This window comes from Manis javanica, chromosome 8, assembly GCF_040802235.1.
Source record: "Manis javanica isolate MJ-LG chromosome 8, MJ_LKY, whole genome shotgun sequence".
Classification (NCBI taxonomy): Eukaryota; Metazoa; Chordata; class Mammalia; order Pholidota; family Manidae; genus Manis; species Manis javanica.
Window position 1 is genome coordinate 100,426,292 of NC_133163.1, and position 19,376 is coordinate 100,445,667.

The 19,376-nt window shown below is 37.7% G+C and overlaps 1 protein-coding gene across 10 annotated transcripts in view; it reads left to right on the plus strand.

The window, feature by feature from the left end:
• USP8 (ubiquitin specific peptidase 8) overlaps positions 1–19,376 on the plus strand; it is a 95,676-nt gene that overhangs the window by 24,825 nt on the left and 51,475 nt on the right. For 3 of the 10 annotated variants that reach the window (XM_037021036.2, XM_037021045.2, XM_073211843.1), the window contains exons 1-2: positions 8,417–8,544; positions 17,979–18,058. The gene's annotated coding sequence lies outside the window, so the exon portion shown is untranslated. Of the gene's footprint in view, positions 1–8,393; positions 8,545–17,978; positions 18,059–19,376 lie in introns of those variants that run through there. The other 7 variants (XM_037021037.2, XM_037021039.2, XM_037021043.2 and 4 more) reach the window with 7 other exon arrangements.

The window sequence follows — 19,376 nt, forward strand, 5'->3', positions numbered from 1 at the left end:
CAGGAAAAAGTTGCTCATGTTTATATTCAAGGGAGTTTTGCCTATGTTTTCTTCTAAGGGTTTTATGGTTTCATGACTTACATTCAGGTCTTTGATCCATTTTGAGTTTACTTCTGTGTATGGGGTTAGACAATAATCCAGTTTCATTCTCTTACATGTAGCTGTCCAGTTTTTCCAACACCAGTTGTTGAAGAGGCTGTCATTTCCCCATTGTATGTCCATGGCTCCTTTATCATATATTAATTGACCATATATGGTTGGGTTTATATCTGGGCTCTCTAGCCTGTTCCATCAGTCTATGGGTCTGTTCTTGTACCAGTACCAAATTGTCTTGACTACTGTGGCTTTGTAGTAGAGCTTGAAGTCAGGGAGCATAATCCCCCCTACCCCCACTTTATTCTTCCTTCTCAGGATTGCAGGGTCTTTCGTGGTTCCATATGAATTTTAGAACTATTTGCTCTAGTTTGTTGAAGAATGCTGTTGGTATTTTGATAGGGATTTCATTGCATCTATAGATTGCTTTAGGCAGGATGGCCATTTTGACAATATTAATTCATCCTATCTATGACCATAGGATGTATTTCCACTTATTGGTATCTTCTTTAATTTCTCTCATGAGTGTCTTGTAGTTTTCAGGGTATAGGTCTTTCACTTCCTTCATTAGGTTTATTTCTAAATATTTTATTTCTGATTCAGCATTTTTTGTGGGGATTAGGGAAGGTTTAAACTAGATTCTGACCACTTCATAACCCATAGAAAAAGAGTTTACCCAGAATTTTGAGGATTATCACTGTGGACTTTAATACATTTGTAATAATTGTGTAAGCAACAATTGTGTAGCCTCCATGTGAACCCATTTTTGAATTAATCATTATCTGGCCCAGTCTTCATATACAATACTTTTTTAGAGTTTGTTTCCTATTTTTAAATGCATTTCACTTTGTAGATCTTAGACTTTTCTGCACAAGATGCTGCTTTGGAAATAGCTGTTGTCATCTGGGAAACTTTGGTTGTACACGTGAGACCTCAACATCAGGGTATGTGGCTCAAGAACAGGAGCTCAGATAGGAATGAAAATAGGCAAGGAGGCACTAAGAAATATAGAATTTTTAATGCTCTGTGGCCCATTGTCACTGCAAGTTGTAAAATTCTTGTTCACATGCTAGAATGTGACTGACCAGGCAACAATAGCTGTGGTACATGAGGACACTGATCCCATTTCCCTAATGTCTGTTCCCCTGACGTCACTGGAATGATGTCATGTTGAAGACATCCCTTGCGATATGCCCAGCTGTGAGAAGAAAGCAGCTGGTGGTGTCAGGACATTAGTCCCCTGTCCACTCAGGGTCCCTGGCCATGCCTGACTGAATCCTTGGTGATGTCTCCTTTGCCTTGGTGCTTAATCCCATGTAACCCACTGGCTCCCACTTTAACCCAGAAATATCTCACTTGTATTTGCACATTTAGCTGGGAACTTGCCCATTATAATGAACTGAATAATTTATTAAAAAAGAAAAAGAAATGGGGAAGCTTTAACACACAGATCTCCCCTGTGATCTCCTTGGTAGGGAGGAGTTCATATATTCAAATCCCTTCTTACTGCCTTTCACCTGCTAAAGCTTCCTTATGAAACCTGGGTTCCCACAATGCTCCCATCTTCCTTATCTTCACTTTTCAAACATTACCAAAAATTTGCCTATCCTATGTTTAATTCTCTCTCATTAGTGGGAGGCTGCCTCGTTTGGGGGAATAGTTTAATGCGAGGATAGGTTTTCTCAGAGATGTTATACTTTCATATGGAGTAATGTATCTTTAATGGTGGCATTCCAGATACTATGATAAGTCAGAGGAAGAGATCTGGAGATACAGGGATTTGAAATGACCCTCTCTGTCTCTCTTGTCTTGCTACTAAATAAAAAAACAAATTAATTGTAGAAAACAAATAAATTGTGGAAAGAAAACAAAATTATTTCAAAAGCAACACACATCAGTGAGTCAGAGAGCCATTGGCAGTTCTGCAGTTTGTGTAAGGGTGCTGGACCCCAGCTGGGTTGGAAAGGCAGACTTCAAGTTGCTTTTCCATAGCACTTTACTAAAAAAATAAATAAATAAAAATGTTAACTGATCCCAGAAAAGAATGGGAGAGGGGAGAGGGTTGTTGATGGAGTTTACTGAAGGGTGTTAAACAACTCCTCAATTTTCCTGGGTGCTAGCCACCTTTGCACTCAGGTAATATATTAATTGAGCACCTATTATGTGTCAGGTATTAGTTAAAAATCCCTTTGTAAAATAAATATGTTTTTGTTTTTTTTTTCATTCGTATGCAAGATCATATGAAAATTTGGGGTTTATCCATATTGAAACATAAGTTGGAACAATGGAAATCAACTACATAATCTGCTAAGGACATGCACATTTATCTTAAATAGGAGAAAAATATAAATCACTCTATCAATTGATCTTTTCCATATAGTCCAATCATGAAGCAATGAAAAAAATATACAAAGTATTTTTCTCTTACCCCAAATCATCACACTCCTAGACAGAGATGTGTAAATAGGCTCAATCAGCTATCCCATTTTTATCCATGAATATACTGTACAAAGACAGACACACTGATACTCAACCCATTACTTTCTGAAATATCTCGGCTCTCTGTACGAAGGTATTGCATAATCACTGAGAAGATGCAGACGGAAGAAACATCCACCAGAATGGCACCCCACATTCACAGATCTCTAACACTAAAGAGACTACTAAAAATGGGATGGACATTGTACCTCTGCACTTGGCATATTATAGAACGACACACTGATGGATTTGCAATGTTAAAATATTTCCGAGACAAGATTATAAACTCCCCAGGAATTAAAGAATCCCATCATCCAGTTAAAATTTCAAAAATCTTCTACAAGCTTTCTCAGAGAGAGCTATTTTAAAAATAAATTCAGATTGAAGAGACTGTTTTCTTATGACTGGTGAAGTGAGTGCACTATCACCAGCATCAGAATCACCATGGACCCCTTAAAATGCAAATTCGTGGCTCCCTCTCCTTACTGTGAATGTAATCTTGGGGTTGGTTCTTATGCACATTTGTAGATAGACACACTGGTCTATCTGCTGGATAACTCCAGGTGCTCTCTTTCTCTTCCTGCAGCTTAGCAACAGGCTGGCTCAGCAGGATGTCTGTAAATCCTCAGGTAGAAACCAGGATGGAGAAGGAAAACACCCCCAGGCAATTGGTGTCAAAAAGCTTGCCTTTTATACCCCTAAGTTTGAAACCCAATAGAAAAGTTCAAAGCTTTATGAATCTGCTGGGTGGTCCCTGCTCTCTCTCACTACTCCATAAATAACTGAGGTGGCAGGGAGTCAGGATCCCTCTTCTGGAACATTTCCCAGGGTGCATCCCCTTGTGTGCCAGGCCCAGGCACAACTCCCCATGAGGAGGCAAGCAGCTGGGGGATCTCAGGCATCAGCTAGCTCTTGAGTCTGTAAATGTTTGTTTTGGGTCTACACTGTGTGTTGTGTTTATTCAAGCCACATATTGCTTGAGGATACCAACATTTGAAAACCACTGGGTGTGTATTACTTAACATATTTACCTGTGATTTGGAGGAAGTAAACAGCCCATCAAAAATTGTACTCCCCTACTCCTTAAGATGATATTACTGTAGATATTAGGAGTCATATAAATGGAAATAGGTTACAGAAAGATTTTTCGGAATTTTTTGTTTATTTTTATTAAGGTACCACTGATATACAATCATGAAGATTTCACACAAGCAACATTGTGGTTACTACATTCACCCGTATTATCAAGTTCCTGCCCAGACCCCATTGCAGTCACTGTCCATCAGTGTAGTAAGATGCTATAGAGTAATTACTTGTCTTCTCCATGCTGTGTACTGCCTTCCCCGTGACCCCCCTACATTATGTGCATTGATCATAATGCCTTTTAATCTCCTTCTCCCTCCCTCCCCACCCCCTTCCCTGTGGTAACCTCTCGTCTCTTCTTGGAGTCTGTGAGTCTGCTGCTGTTTTGTTCCTTCAGTTTTGCTTTGTTGTTATACTCCACAAATGAGGGAAATCATTTGATATTTGTCTTTCTACACTGGGCTTATTTCACTGAGCATAATACCCTCTAGCTCCATCCATGTTGTAAATGGTAGGATTTGTTTTCTTCTTATGGCTGAATAATATTCCGTTGTGTATAGTACCACATCTTTTTATCCATTCATCTACTGATGGACACTTAGGTTGCATCCATATCTTGGCTATTGTAAATAGTGCTGCGATAAACATAAGGGTGCATATGTCTTTTTGAGTCTGGGATCTTGTTTTCTTCTGGTTAATTCATAGGAGTGGAATTCCTGGGTCAAATGGTATCTAGTTTTTTGAGGGACCTCCATATTGCTTTCCACAATGGTTGAACTAGTTTACATTCCCACCAACGGTATAGGAGGGTTTCCCCTTTTCTGCATCCTCCCCAGCGTTTGTTGTTGTCTTTTGGATGTTGGCCATCCCAACTGGTGTGAGGTGATATCTCATTGTGGTTTTAATTTGCATTTCCCTGATGATTAGCTATTTGGAGCATCTTTTCATGTGCCTGTTGGCCATCTGAATTTCTTCTTTGGAGAATTGTCTGTTCATATCCTCCGCCCAATTTTTAATTGGGTTATTTGCTTTCTGGGTTTTGAGGCATTTGAGTTCTTTATATTTTGGATGTTAACCCGTTATCGGATGTCATTTACGAATATATTCTCCCACACGTAGGATGCCTTTTTGTTCTGCTGATGATGTCCTTTGCTGTACAGAAGCTTTTTAGTTTAATGTAGTCCCATTTGTTTATTATTGCTTTTGTTTCCCTTTCCTGAGGAGATGTATTCAGGAAAAAGTTGCTAATGTTTATATTCAAGAGAGTTTTGCCTGTTTTCTTCTAAGAGTTTTATGGTTTCTTGGCTTACATTCAGGTCTTTGATCCATTTCGAGTTTACTTTTGTGTATGGAGTTAGACAGTAATCCAGTTTCATTCTCTTACAATTAGCTGTCCAGTTATACCAAAACCAAGATTATTTTGGAATTTTGACTTAAAGAATTATCTTTAAATTAGATGCTTCCTTAAAATGTTATTATAGCTAAAACTTAATAGGTTTTTTGGTAAATATGTAGAGAAGGCTTAAGCATGTGTGTTGATCCAATCTCATTTCAATATACTTGCAGCTCAACAGTTCCTATGACTATTGAATGGGATTCTCCTTTTGCCAGTTAATGTTAGCATGAGAAAACTACAAAGACAATTCTTAAGAAGTTTAAGTAACTCTTTGATGACCTCGGTCAAGCAGGTGAAAATTTTGTGATAGGGTCAGTGAACTTAAAACTTTCTCTTGTTGGGATAAAACCATCATCACTGTTTGTAATATTGTATTATGAATATTACATCTGTGAGGAAAATCTAATGGAAGCAGGTAAGATCCAGAAGAAGAGAGAGTAACAATTGAAATGGGGAACCACTGAAGAACATGATAGTCAAATTAAAATTCTTCAGTTTAAATAGAAAAACAAAGGCAGAAAGGAGAGAAGACCAAGTCTTTAAGTCTGTAAAATCATGAAGGAATGAAAAAGGTAAGCATAGTTGTTCCCTAAAACCTAAAATTGTAAAATGAGGGTGCATCTGTAAAACTTCATTGAAGTAAGTTTAGGCCAACTAGATAGAAGTATAACTTCATATAAAAAAATAAAACTTGAGTCACTGTAAGTGGTTATATAGATTTTTTTTTTTACAATTTAAGATTAATCAATGGCTGACAACTTAAGATAAACCAATGCATTGAATTTTAGTGCTAAGTGCTAAGAGTGGTGAATACCCAACCTTTGAAGTTGATATCCAGGAGAACAGCCAAGACTTGCCACCCTGGTCTGGTGAGAATGCCCTCGAGATAAAACACTTGATGGGGCATGCAACTAGCCTAATGTGGTAATTATTATGATTTTAGAAAATAAAAACTGTATCAATAGAAAAGGGTGAGGGATAAGTAAAGAAACCACGGATACTTGTACTTCAGGTAAAAAAAAACAATTGAGATGAACATTTGTACATAGTGTAAATTTTATCATAGGTATAAAAGCTACATTTTTTCATAAAATATGAGGATGTTATTCACCTTTTGCATTATTCTGGGATAAACATTTTATTGAACTACAAGGACTATACAATCTGTGTTCCATTCCCTCACACCCCTCTAAGATCATTTATTATGATCCTACTTACTCACTCTCTGCCAGGCACACTTTTCTTGCTGTTCCTCCAGAACACTTATACTTTCCTTACCCACCTGCCACCACCATTGCTTAAATGCTCTTTCCTACACGTATCTATGGCTTGCTCCCTCTTCATTGAAGGCTCTGTGGAAATGCCACTTTGAGAAAACGTCCCTGACTACCCCATCAAAAATACCACTGTCTTTGCTGGCTCTTAACCCTGTTTTAGTTTTCTTAGCTTTTAACAACACCTAATACATATGTATTTGCTTATTACATGTCTCCCCCACTAAAACGTAGGTCAGCTCTGTGTTGAGGAGGGACTGTATGTATCTGTTGAATGGATGGAGGATGAACCAGGGTCAGTAAGTTTTGGACTGTTGCTTATCCTGGATGGCATGGGAATGAAGCTATTGTCAATACAGGCCATGCCTTCTAAATAGGTAGTGACCATTACTTTGATTATAATTACCATAGATATTCCTGCCTGGTTTGTTACAATACATATTTGAAAAAGAGCTAGGGTTTACAATTCAATTCAATAAGCATAATTTCACCTAGGTAACCCGGCTCCTTAAGCACTCTCATTCCACTCGTTCTGAAAAGTCCAGAGCTTGCCCACTTCCCCACCCCACCCCGCCGATTTCTGTGAATTTCCTAGGAAGGTTCTTGTTTTTCCCTGTTTACACCAGCTTAGTTTGGTTTGGAAATCATCTTGTCATCTTGTGCCTGGTTTCTGTTCTGCACATCTTGACCCACATGTGGAACTTCTTCATTTTCAGAATATCAAGTACATGACTTCTGTTTCAGCAAACTTGACTGGTGCTTTAGGGAAGTGGGGGAATTCCACTTACTGGGGGGCATTCGGGTGATTACATCAGAGCAACATAAATAACTTTAGATGAATGTTAAGAGTTCTGTTTCATTTAAACCTCATTGCTGCCCCGCCATAGGATACTCTCTTCATTGGTTAATTCATTCTCGTGGTTTCTATCAACTCACATTCCTGGCATCCTTTCTCTGAGGTAGTCTTCAGAGAACTCCAAATTCTTCTCCCTGTCCTTGTTTAGTTCCTTCTTCCAAACTCAGCTATGGGTTTTTCTTTGCATACTCAAACTTATCAAGGTAATCAGCAGAAAAACAAAAACAAAACCAACAACCAACTTCCTTTCCTAAGGTCTACCTTCAGAAGACAGATGCAGGTTTTTTCTTAGTTATGAAAAATATGCTAAGGCTTCCTAGTTAGTAGTTCCAGAGAGTACAATCTATTGCACATTGTATATCAGTCTTAAATCTTTGGTGGAGACATTGTATATAGTTTAGTTATAAAAGAGCTACCATATTTTTGCAGGTATTTCATTGTGATGTAAAGGGAATTAACATTTATTTAAAGACTATATGTGAAGCACGGTTGGACTGGGTGCTTTACCTTCTTCGTTACAAACTTACTGAACACTTATCTGGCACACACTTTCACTCAAGGTATTTAGTAAATCTCTCCTTCCATTCCATGAGACACCTGGACTCTCCGGGGGGCCTCAGTGACCCTAGCCAGCAACTCCACCCAATCCAACTTCACGCCTACAGATAATCAGAGCATCCAAATCAGCTTCTCTAGTACAAAGATCACATCGCGATAAAGTTCATTTCTTCTCGTGCTGTCTTTGTATGATTTGGCCTTTAACTTACGTTGAATGTGTATATATAACGTATATACAACTTTAGAATCAGGTCCCTTCTTTCTCTTCATCACAGGGTTGGTTTCGGAGAATGTTAAACTTTTAGCCAGAATTTGAGGGGCTTCAAATCCCTTTTCTAATCAGTCCTAAATCTCCAACCTCAAGAGGAAAATTCGTAACTAAGAAGCTCAAGGGCAGCCCTGCCTTCTCCGTGGCAAGACCCACGATGCGAGTTAAAGCAGGGCGACCGGAAACCGCGGAACGCGGGGGACAGGCGCACAAGCTCGTCGCAGCCCGGCGCACCCCCAGGCCCTGCCCTTGCTGTCCACCCTAAACATCCCCCTCGGTCCTGCTCCGCCCTCCCCGGCCGCCCTCTCGTGCAGGGCCAGGGGCAGGGCTGAGGGGGAGGAAGTCGTCACGGGCGCGTGCGTAGGCCGCCCTCTGTGACGACAGAGACGCGACGCGTCGCAACGCAGTGCAAATTGGGAAAAGGGAATGAGCCGGACTGGCTTCCGTCGGGAGAGCGAAGGCTAATTCTTCCGGAACTCGGTAGGTTATGGCTGTCTGGCAAAGAGGCCGGTATTAGTCGAGCACACCCGGCGCCGCGGTGAGTGCAACTTTGGATCTTGGCCTTTGTTCCCCGGTAATCAGTCCGCAGTGAATCCCCATTCCACCAGCTGCTGCTCACTCGGGAGACTAGCCCTGTCCGCGGGCAGGGGTGGCCCAACCGCAAACATAAAATCGGGTTTTGGAGGAAGGGCCCAACCTTGAGTCTTTCCCGCTGCCAACCTGGGGTTCCCCAGCGAATTTCGTATGGACTCAGGTTTTCCGGTCTTTGAAGGTGGCCTTGACCATTCCTTCTTGGATACTCAGACCCGACTTTGACCTCCTTCTAGCCTTCCGTTTTCTGATTTTCTGCTATTCGTAGAAATACTCCGCGTTCTGATTCTGCTACAATTTACAGGCCTTAACTACAGCCCCTCAGAATGCTTCTCAAACTCTCCTCACTAAAAACTTGATTTTAGTGAAGTTCAAGTCTGAGTTTAAAGAACGTATAAACTCACCATAGTTAAAACTATGACTTCCCCAAATTAAAGCTTTTATTTCCTAAAATGTAGCCTCTATCCTTGAGTTGTGAGACAAATTAATTTCACTTCCACTCCACCTTGAAAATTATCAGAACCCTGAAATGCAGTGATGTTCATTTAAATATAAGGCTGCAGACCACACTTCTGGGGTTATTTTTTGCCCCCAGTTCATTCTGTGACCTTGAAGCAAGTCACTTAATCATCAACAAAATATTTACCTGAAGACAGAGGTGTTGCATAGCCTAAGGAATTTAATGTTTGCTAAGAGCTCTGAGGGTTTCAGATGAAAGTGATGCTGAACTAAAGGGTATTACTCTTTCTGAATCCACAAGCATTCTTAGTTTTTATATTTTCTGCTGCAGTCATTAAAAATGTCAAGTGTTCCTAATTACAACCCTTAAATAGAATTCGTGCCTCATATCGAATTTACCGAGTATCATAATTCTTCCAAGTGGTAAAGATACCTCAAGACAAATAGTGGGCATAAAAGCCACAGGGCATAAATCTGCAAAGAAGTAAAAAGCTAACCTTTTCAAACAATATTGCCTCTCTCTCACTTACCAACTTTACATTTTCCTGTATGGCCCCGGAAGATGACTGGTTAGCCAGAGACGGATAAGATTCCTCAAGGGAGGAACAACCAAAGACAGGCACAGTCGCAGGGGGGCCATCAGGTGAGAAATTGGGGATCAACAGAGGTGAGGCTTAGAACCTCACCCCCCCTGTTTTGAGAGAAATCTTCTGCATCGGTGGATGTTTTATTACCCTTGTCTAGCTTGGATTAACACTTAGCCTACAGGCACACACCTGATCATCTAAATTTGCTCTCTTACAGCACTAAACTATGTTTTCTACCTTTATCTTGCATCTACCTACCACTTCAGCATTTTATTAAAAAAAAAAAATAATAATAATAATAATAAGGGAGAAATGTGGGATTCACATATAAATCAAGTATAAAAATCAAACGAATATTCATATTTGACCTGATTGTTTATAGTTCATAATGTGTGATCAAAACTGAAAGTTTGTGTGATGACTGCCCTTGTACTGTTCACCATGTAAGAACTTATTCACTATGTAAGAACTTGTTCATCATGTAAGAACTTGTTAGTTATGCTTCAGAAGATTGGAGACTGACGAGAATTAGGCTTGGGGTGGATTAATGATTGTACGTTGAGCATTGAGTCCCCTATACAGAATTTTATTGTTGTTAACAACCATTTGATCAATAAATATGAGAGATGCCCTCTCAAAAAAAAAAGATAATAGTAATTACAACAATAAATGTGATAAGCTAACAAAAAATATATATATATATAAGAGTACCCTAATTTAGACTGAGGGAGAAAGCCTCATGACTTCAGGGGTGAGTAGGTGAGACAGACATTTGAGGGACGTTGTATAAGAGATAAAAGGACACATGGGAACCAAGGAAGGATTATGAGAGAAAGCCCCAGGGCAGGTTCCTGGGACTGGGTGTGTATTTTCACGGACAGCAACCCAAGACAGTGCTGAAAAGGTAGGGAGGGGCCTCATTAACAATGTGAGACTGTATTTGCAGAGAAATGGGGTACCACTGAAAGCCCTGAACAAGATCAGGTTCAGAAATGTGCTGTAAGTGTAAGTAACAAAATGCTACAGCTGGATCCTCACCAGTAAGTGATGATGCGTCATCGTGTCTGAGTCTTCCACGACAGTAAGAACTAAAGGGTCATTCAGAGAACGTGAAGACCAGCTGAAGACTCACCTTAGGACCAGCAAGCTGTAGTCGGCATTCACTGAGATGATAAACTTTCAATAGTTAATCCTTCCCTTACAAACATCCAGATGATGAAATCCTGCCCCCAAAAATGCTTTTAAACTTCACAAGTTAGTTCTCTGCCCTCTAGCAAGTTTAGATTGATGCAGCAAGAACCAGCTTTGTGGAGAAACTGAACTATGTGGACCAGGCTGCACTCTAGGGGTGTCAAGACAGGGGTGAAGTGGATGTTAGGGGTAAAGAATAGTCAAAGGAGATAATGATGGCCCACAGGAAAGTCACTATTATACAATTATTAGAAATATTTCCAGAACCTTCTTTGAATCCCTGACATAAAGATGCCAATTTATAATGCCTACCGCTATCAAGGTCATCCTTAGGTTTCTCTCTTCAATTTAAGTTTAAACACTTTTAAATCATTAAAGAAAAAACTTCATAGTATCTACAAACTCATATGTTAGGTCAGCTCTCACGTTGTCACCAAATCACTTATTTCCATCCACACAAATTAGACAATTTTTGCCCAATATAGGAAAATATTGGTCAGTCTGGTCAATTTTATCCTCAACCATCCAGTAATAAAAACCTTTCCTATTTGGCAGAAAGGAAAGAATGTTCTTATGTTTGTCATACTTTTTAAACTATTGCAAAAAAGAGCAACGTTAATTAGAATTTTAAAGGTATTCTGATATAGTAAAAGCATGTGTCTTTTCTTGGTAAGATAGTAGCCAAAACGATGTAAAACTGTCTCAGTGTGAGTGTGTGTATGTGTGTGTGTGCGTGCGTGCACGTGCACACATGCATGCTGGAGGCAGCTATATGCCCCTAATCATGGGCATATATAACCTAGTCCCTTAGTGTCACCTCACATATATTTCACTCAGCCAAATTACTGAAAATAAAATGTATAGTATGATATATTGCAACCATATATTGTGTACAGTTTGTATGTAAAAAAGAAAGAATGATTAAAAGTCAATGAGAGACTTAAAAAAAAATGTCAAGTGTTATTTGTTAAGGAAGTGTTCCTTGATCTAGTCTTGCTCTGTGGCTTTGCTGTCTAAGCAGATTTTCCTTTTCAACAGATTCTATTTAAGATTCGTTGTTATATGTCTTTAATGATGGATTTAGATAGTTTCTCCATGACTTCACAGCACTGGACCAATTTATCTGAAGAGTGGTTTAGGTTGTGTTACGTCTTTATCATATTGGTATGGCTGTCTTGAAATGTATTCCTTCTCTCGTGACACATTAGATTACATCTTTAAAATTAGTAAGAACCCTGTAATCATAAAAACCGACAACAGCAGTCTGTCATTAGTGACATAAATATGCATTCATTGCATACAGGTATGTATTGCATTTAAGAAAACAATGCATGACAAAAACTAACAAATATTTTAAAGCTGGCTTTCTGGCATTTCTTACGTTTACTTGAACTTTATTAATCACTAGTCATTTGTTTATTGATGTGAATATAATGAGAAAGAACCAAAATAGCTTTTGTAAAGAGTCAGGAAATAAATCCAGCACATCAGATATTTTCCATAAAATGTCTAGCATTTTATTTTATTATGTGCTTTTCTACATGAAAATACACTTATTTTTGTAGAGATGAAAGGAAAAAAGTGTCTATTAAATAAGAGTCGCTAATAAAATCAGATGTAATTAAGGAAGCTTTTTTAATCTTGGTTATTGTCCCAGTGACCTATTGCTGTATAACAAATCATTCCAAAATAAAGTGGCTTAAGACTACAGTTTATTATATCTTACATTTCTCTGGGCTGTCTGGACTCAGCTGGGTCGTTTTCACATAGAGTTTTATGCATTTGTATTCAGCTAAGCTGCTAGAGTTGAAGTAATCTGAAAGTTCAACTGTGCTGAACTTCCAAGATAACTCATTTTCATGGATGGCACTTGACGTTGGCTAGTTCAGCTGGGATGTCAACTGGACTGCCTGCCCATGGCCTCTTCATGTGACTTGGACTTCTCACAGCGTGGAGGTTGAGTTTCAAGAGCAAGTGTTTGAAGAGGCAGACGGTGGAAGCTGCCTCTTAAAGTTTCTTAAATCCTGTACCGAAATTAGCATAACATTACTTGCAGAGTTCTCTACTTAAGCTTTCAGATCCCTCCCCTGACCAGATGATACACCTTACCTTTTGAACGGAAGAATGTCAAAGAATTTGTGGCCATCTTTAACCTACTGTAATTTTGTTGACAAGGTTGTATTAAACTAATGTTTGGATTTAACAGTAGATGCAGAATAAAGTGCACTTCTGATTTCTTTAACCATAAAGCTTTATATCTTCATGGCACATTGCAATTTTTGGAGCATTTTTCTGTATATGTTTTTTCATTTGATAATTGTGAGAACTCTGTAAAAGCAGATGAATCATTCCCATTTTGCAGATGAAAGGAAACTGAATGGTGGTGGTGTTGAGAGGATTTAAGGAATTTGCTCCAAAAGTCATGATAAAAAATGGAAAATGAGAGTAAGACCTTCAATGCTTTCATAAAATAAAATTTATTATTTGTAAATAATGAAATGTTATATTAACCTTATTTGCAATTCCTTATTTATAACCATACTAATTCAAGTAAAAACTACTCACATATAGTGAACAAAGCCAGTGTTAATACAGCTAAACCTTGTCTTCTCTAACATGTTACAATTTAGTTTTTCATAATACTAAATTCTCCTAAATGTACCAATAATGCAGTGAATCTGTATGTCTTAATATAGTGAAGTGAAATTATTACATATTATAATCAATTTCAAACAGTCGTGAAAAAATTTATGGGTGTAGGAATCCTGGAGTTTTTAATTTCTCAAGTGCAGAATTTTTAAAATGAAAATTATTTCTCATAATTTTGGTAGATTGGCAGTTACATGGTTTAAAATTAAGCTAGAAATGAATTATATTCTTATTGTTTCATTGCTTCTAGAAAAATGCTCATATCCATTCTTCATATCCTTGGTTTTTTGTCTTGATTGCACATTAGAATTCACTGAGGAGCATTTGGAAACCTGTGTGCAAGTCCCATGCTTAGAAATTTTGATATAACAATTTAGTAGTGGGTTCTGAGCATCAGTAGTTCTTTAAAGTTGGGTAGGTAATTCTAATATATAACTAGGATGAGATTCATGTCTCTTTTTGACGGGGGTACATACATGATCTGGTTTCCTACTCATCTATTTTTGTACCTACTAAATAAAAATTAAGGAGGTAAGGTTATAAATGTAAGTAGACACCAATTCTAGAAAACAGTTCCCTTCTGTTTTTATTCTAGGAATGGATCCTTCTTAATAAAAACAACTGATTTTGGCATGGCTTGTTAATGCCTGTATTATGGTATTTTGCTTTGTATTTCCCTTGTATACTTATCTTTCATCTTAAGAGGTACACACTTTGTTCAGAGGTGTATGTTCTTTGTATCCCCTGTAGCTTCTGACACTCAAACTTGAATAAATGTAGGTATTCTTAAAAGTTTACCAAACTGAAGCTAATTTATATAGGCACTCTTAAAAACTAGGGCTAGTTGTTGTACCCTTTTTTTTAAAGCATTGCAAGAACTTTGTAAAAGTTCTTTGGAAGTCTTTTTCTTAGATTTCCATGATACTGCGCTTCCCTCGTTTTCCTTTATTCTGTTCTCGTACCCTCTTTAGTACTGCTCCCCGTGCCCCAAAGTTCTGAGCTCTTCCAAGTATCTTGGCAGCTGTAGAGAAACAAAATCTCATTTCCTTGTTGATTAATTTTACTGATTTTAATTACTAAATGGTGTTTGTGTTAAAAAAAACTATTACAGAAGTTTTAAATAAACATAAAAAATAAGATTATTTTAACCATCATTTCAGTGACAATACTTTTATCTCCCAAAACAATAGGGATTATCAAAATTACCATTAATGCCTTTATGATTGATTTGATAGCTGTACATGTTTACACTTCTATCAAGGCATCTTTAGATCCTGTTCTTTTTTCATACACCTAACATGTTCAAACTCTCCTGTAAATCAGTTATTCTTAGTTTGGGATTGCCCCTCCCCTGGGGACATTCAGCAATGTCTGGAGACTTTTTGGTTGTCACTCTGGGGAGTGGTGGATACTACTGGCATCTAGTGGGTAAAGACCAGGGATGCTGCTGACATTGTACAGTGCACAGGGTAGTCTCTCACAAAACCATTTGGTCTGGCCCAAAATGTGAATAATGCCCAGGCTGAAAAACGCTGCTGTAAACTGATGAGTATTTTAAACTACAGTGTTCATTTTTCACTAATGGCTCTACCATACTTCACATTTCTCAGGGTAGAAAATGCATGTGCATGCAAACAGGGTAGAAAATGCACGTGCATGCACACAAGAGAGAAAATTGTTCTGTTTCAGTGTATTACAAAAGCATGTTTCTGCTTTTTTGTGTTCTTTTTTGCAGTGACCTACTAGTTACTCTTTTCCAAAATACCATTCCCTTGTTCCTGTTTTCTTCAAATCCATCTCTGATAGCCCCATTTTGACTCATCCCAAGATAATTTTGCCCTACAAGAACTTTCTTTTCTTGCCTGCTGATTAAATATAAGCAACTCTGGATAGCTTCAGAAGTCACCTATAATGTCACTCCATCTCCATACCTAATACAATGTGTTGTTAGCCAAGTTACTGAGTGGGGTAAGGGTAAGGGCTGCTGAGGTGGATGCTAGGATCTAGCATGTCAGAGTGATGACATGTAAAGAAGACACGACCATGTATTTGATGATTTCCCAGTACAGACAGTCCCCAGCTTAAGATGGTTCAGTTTAGAATTTTTTGGCTTTATGATGGTGTGAAAGTGGTATCTTTCAGTAGCAACCATATTTTGAATTGTGATTTTTGATCTTTCACTAGGCAGCAGTATGCAGTACAATGCTCTCAGGTGAGGCTGGGCAGCAGCAGTGAGCCACAGCTCCCAGTCAGCCACGCTGTCATGAGCCACACACTTAAAACCATTCTGTACATATACAGCCATTCTGTTTTTCACTTTCGGTACAGTTTTTAATAAATAACATAAGATAGTCAACACTTTATTATAAAAAAGGCTTTGTGTTAAATGATTTTGCCCAACTGTAGACTAATGTAAGTGTTCTGAGCATGTTAAAGGTAAGCTAAGCTAAGCTAAACTAAGCTATGATGATTGGTAGATTAGGTGTATTAAATCCATTTTTTATTTTTATTTTGAACAGTATTTTTAACTTATGTGTCTATTGGGACATAACCCCACTGTAAGTCAAGGTAGAGCTGTAATCTTTATAGTATTCCTTATTTTTCTCTTTGCCTTCTGATACTAATTCCTTATTTTGTGTTTGTATTGATTTCTTCATCTTGAATGCCCTCCTTTCTCACTCCTTTCATACCTAATCCTATACTTAGGGCCCATCTCTGTCTGTCTTATCATCATGAGCATGCATGCTTATGAGTTAGAAGGCCCTAAAACCTAGTCATAATTGTCATTTGGTCCAAATACTGTACTAATGGAATGATAATAGATAACAAGTACTATAGGATATAGACCAAGAAGTGAATTCCAAGAACTAGGACCAAGCATGGAAAGGTGGAACTTAAGTTGGTCCTTGAAGGAAGAGGGACCAGCACAAAAGAGGAGAGTATAGTCTGATCTTCCTCCAGCTATATCCAATTTTCCCCTCCTTTTGACTTCCTCACATATTAATATACAGTGTAGCAATTAATTGTTGGCTTATTATTTATTATTAGTTTGGTCTTGGTCACTGTACTAAGATATTTGTGATCAGAAGCCCTGTGGTACTTTTTAATCCCCTAGAGCAGTGTTAACTCAAAGTAGCCAGGCCCTGTTACAGGCTTGTAGCCTGAGCTAGATTATAGATCAGTACACTGCTGTGTTAAAAAAATCTTAACTTTACTACTAAACTTTACTAAGTGTGATGTGCTCTATTATTTTCTCCTAATTTTTATTATTTTTTTAAAAAGCTGATTGTGATTTTCTAAATGACTTGATAATACCGCTCTCAAGCATTTAGCGTAGTACTAGATATGTAGTAGATGCTCAGAAAATACCAGAAGCTTTAGCAGTGATTAATTCTTTAAATGGTTGAGCCTTCTTAATACTTTAGGATTGCTTTAAAACAGATTATTTCATTAGTACTTATTTGTGGCATTTTAACTATTATTCACATTAAGTGGATTATATAACATTTAAAGATGTCAGCAGTTACAGTGAATACTGTTGTGGTCTGAAGGGCAGAGATGGGATGAGATGATGGATGGCCAAAAAAGACAACCTTTGCTTTTCTTTCAGCATCACCAAGAACTCGGCAGTGGCTCTTGTGCAGCCCTAGTTAAGATACCAGGACTTGTTTGAATGACCACAAACATCAGTCTTCACTTTTTTACTTTTTAGTCTTCATTTTGTGGTTCAAATCATCTAAGCTCTTACTAAATCTCTTTGGAAGGATTAGAAGGGTGTTAAAAAAAGAGGCAGAGATATATACCATTTTCTCCCCATTATTAACTCATTTTCAGTCATGTCTGGATTACATTTTTGGAGCACTGCCGTTTGACTAAAGCCGGAATCCTTAACCTTTGTCAGGTTTAGATGTCTTAACATTTTTTTGTTTTAGAAGAACTTTTACCTTTCGTACATGTACTCATTTTACTGTTTTACTTACGATCCTTTTTGAAGCTTAAGGGTTATATGTTATAATTTGTTCCAGATCTAAACAAATCGCTTCTATAAATTGTTTGAGTTTTATAGTTATTGAACATTCTTGTGTATCACTGTGTTTATAACAGCAAACTTGCCTATGCTCTTCTCCTTGTTTTTACTGTTGCAGCCAAAATAAGGAAATTGTGAATTCATTCAGCCATTCTTGCCTTAATTTATTTTATGTTAGTCAGTTTTGAAATTTCCTTAATAGCAAAATGCAGAAAATGACTTACCAAAAATTTAACACATTAAACTTTACATAGATTTAAGTTGGATATATATTCTTTGTTTTCTCATTGGTTAGGGAAAAATACTTTTACTTTCTGCTTTGACTTTTGTACTAATGTATGTGATATAGAGGCTGAAATAATTTTGGCAATGCTATAAAGTATTTTTAACATCAGGCATCTTATTTGACAGTATGATGTATGTAATATTGTTAATGAAAATGTAAACTTTTCTGGATTTCATTTTCAGATGTGGTCCTTTGTGGACATTCTCAGAGAAAATTGTTACTTGTTTCAGCTGTTCTCAAAATTCAAGTAAGGACAGAAAAGGTATCTTTTAAAAAGTACATTCTCCTAGAACCCTACAAAGTTTTGTCACCACAATCTTATCCCTGTACTTTTTCCCTCTGTCTAATCATTTGCCAAGTCCTGTCATTCCACCTTTGCAGCGTCTCTTGTATCTGCCTCCTCCATTCCATCTCTACTGCCCTAGTTCTGACCTTCATCATCTTTCCGTAGGATCATTGTAATAGTCTTACTCATCTCTAGTCTTTTTTTTTTAACTGCAGTTAATATACAATATTATTTTCATTTCAAGTATATAACACAGTGTTTCAGCAGCTACCCACATTATTAAATCCTCACCCCAACTAGTGCAGTTACTATCATTTAACATAGAAAGGTGTTATAGAGCCATTGACCATATTCTCCATGCTGTACTACCATCCTCATGACCAACTTATATTATGATTGAGATTTTTATGCTTCTTAACACCCTTCACCCATCCTCCCAAACCCTCCCCATGGTAAACCACCAGTTACTTCTCAGTGTCTGTGATCTACTGCTGTTTTGTTCATTTGGTTTTGTTTTGTTTTTAGATTACACACATAAGTGAAATCATATGGTATTTGTCTTTGCCTAGCTTATTTCACTTAGCATAATACCTTTTAGGTCCATCCATGTTGTCACAAATGACAGGATTTCTTTTTTTTAATGGCTGAATAAATAATATTCCATTAAGTATATGTAATACCACATCTATCTTCTTTATCCATTCATCTCTTAATAGGCACTTAGGTTGTTTCCATATCTTGGCTGTTGTAAATAATGTGGCAGTAAACATAGGGATTCATGTATCCTTTTGAATCAGGGGTTTTGTTTTCTTTGGGTAAATTCCTAGGAGTAGAGTTACTGGGTCTTATGGTATTTTTATTTTTAGTTATTTGAGGAACCTCCATACTGCTTTCCATAGTGGCTGCACCAATTTACATTCCCACTGACAGTGTAGGAGGGCTCCATTTTCTCCAGTCCTCACCAACACCTGTCATTTCTTTTCTTTCAGAGAGTGGCCATTCTGACTGGTGTGAAGTGATTCCTCATTGTGGTTTTGATTTATATTTCCCTGATGATTAGCAATGTGGAGCATCTTTTTATGTGCCTGTTGACCATCTGTATTTCTTCTTTGGAAAAATGGTTGTTCAGGTCCTCTGCCCAAATCAGGGTTGTTTGTTTTTTTGTTATTGAGGCATATGAGTTCTTTATTTTGGATGTTAACCCCTTATCAGATAAATTGTTACAAATGTATTCTTCCATACTGTAGGTTGCATGTTTGTTTTGTTGATGGTGTCCTTTGCTGTACAGAATCTT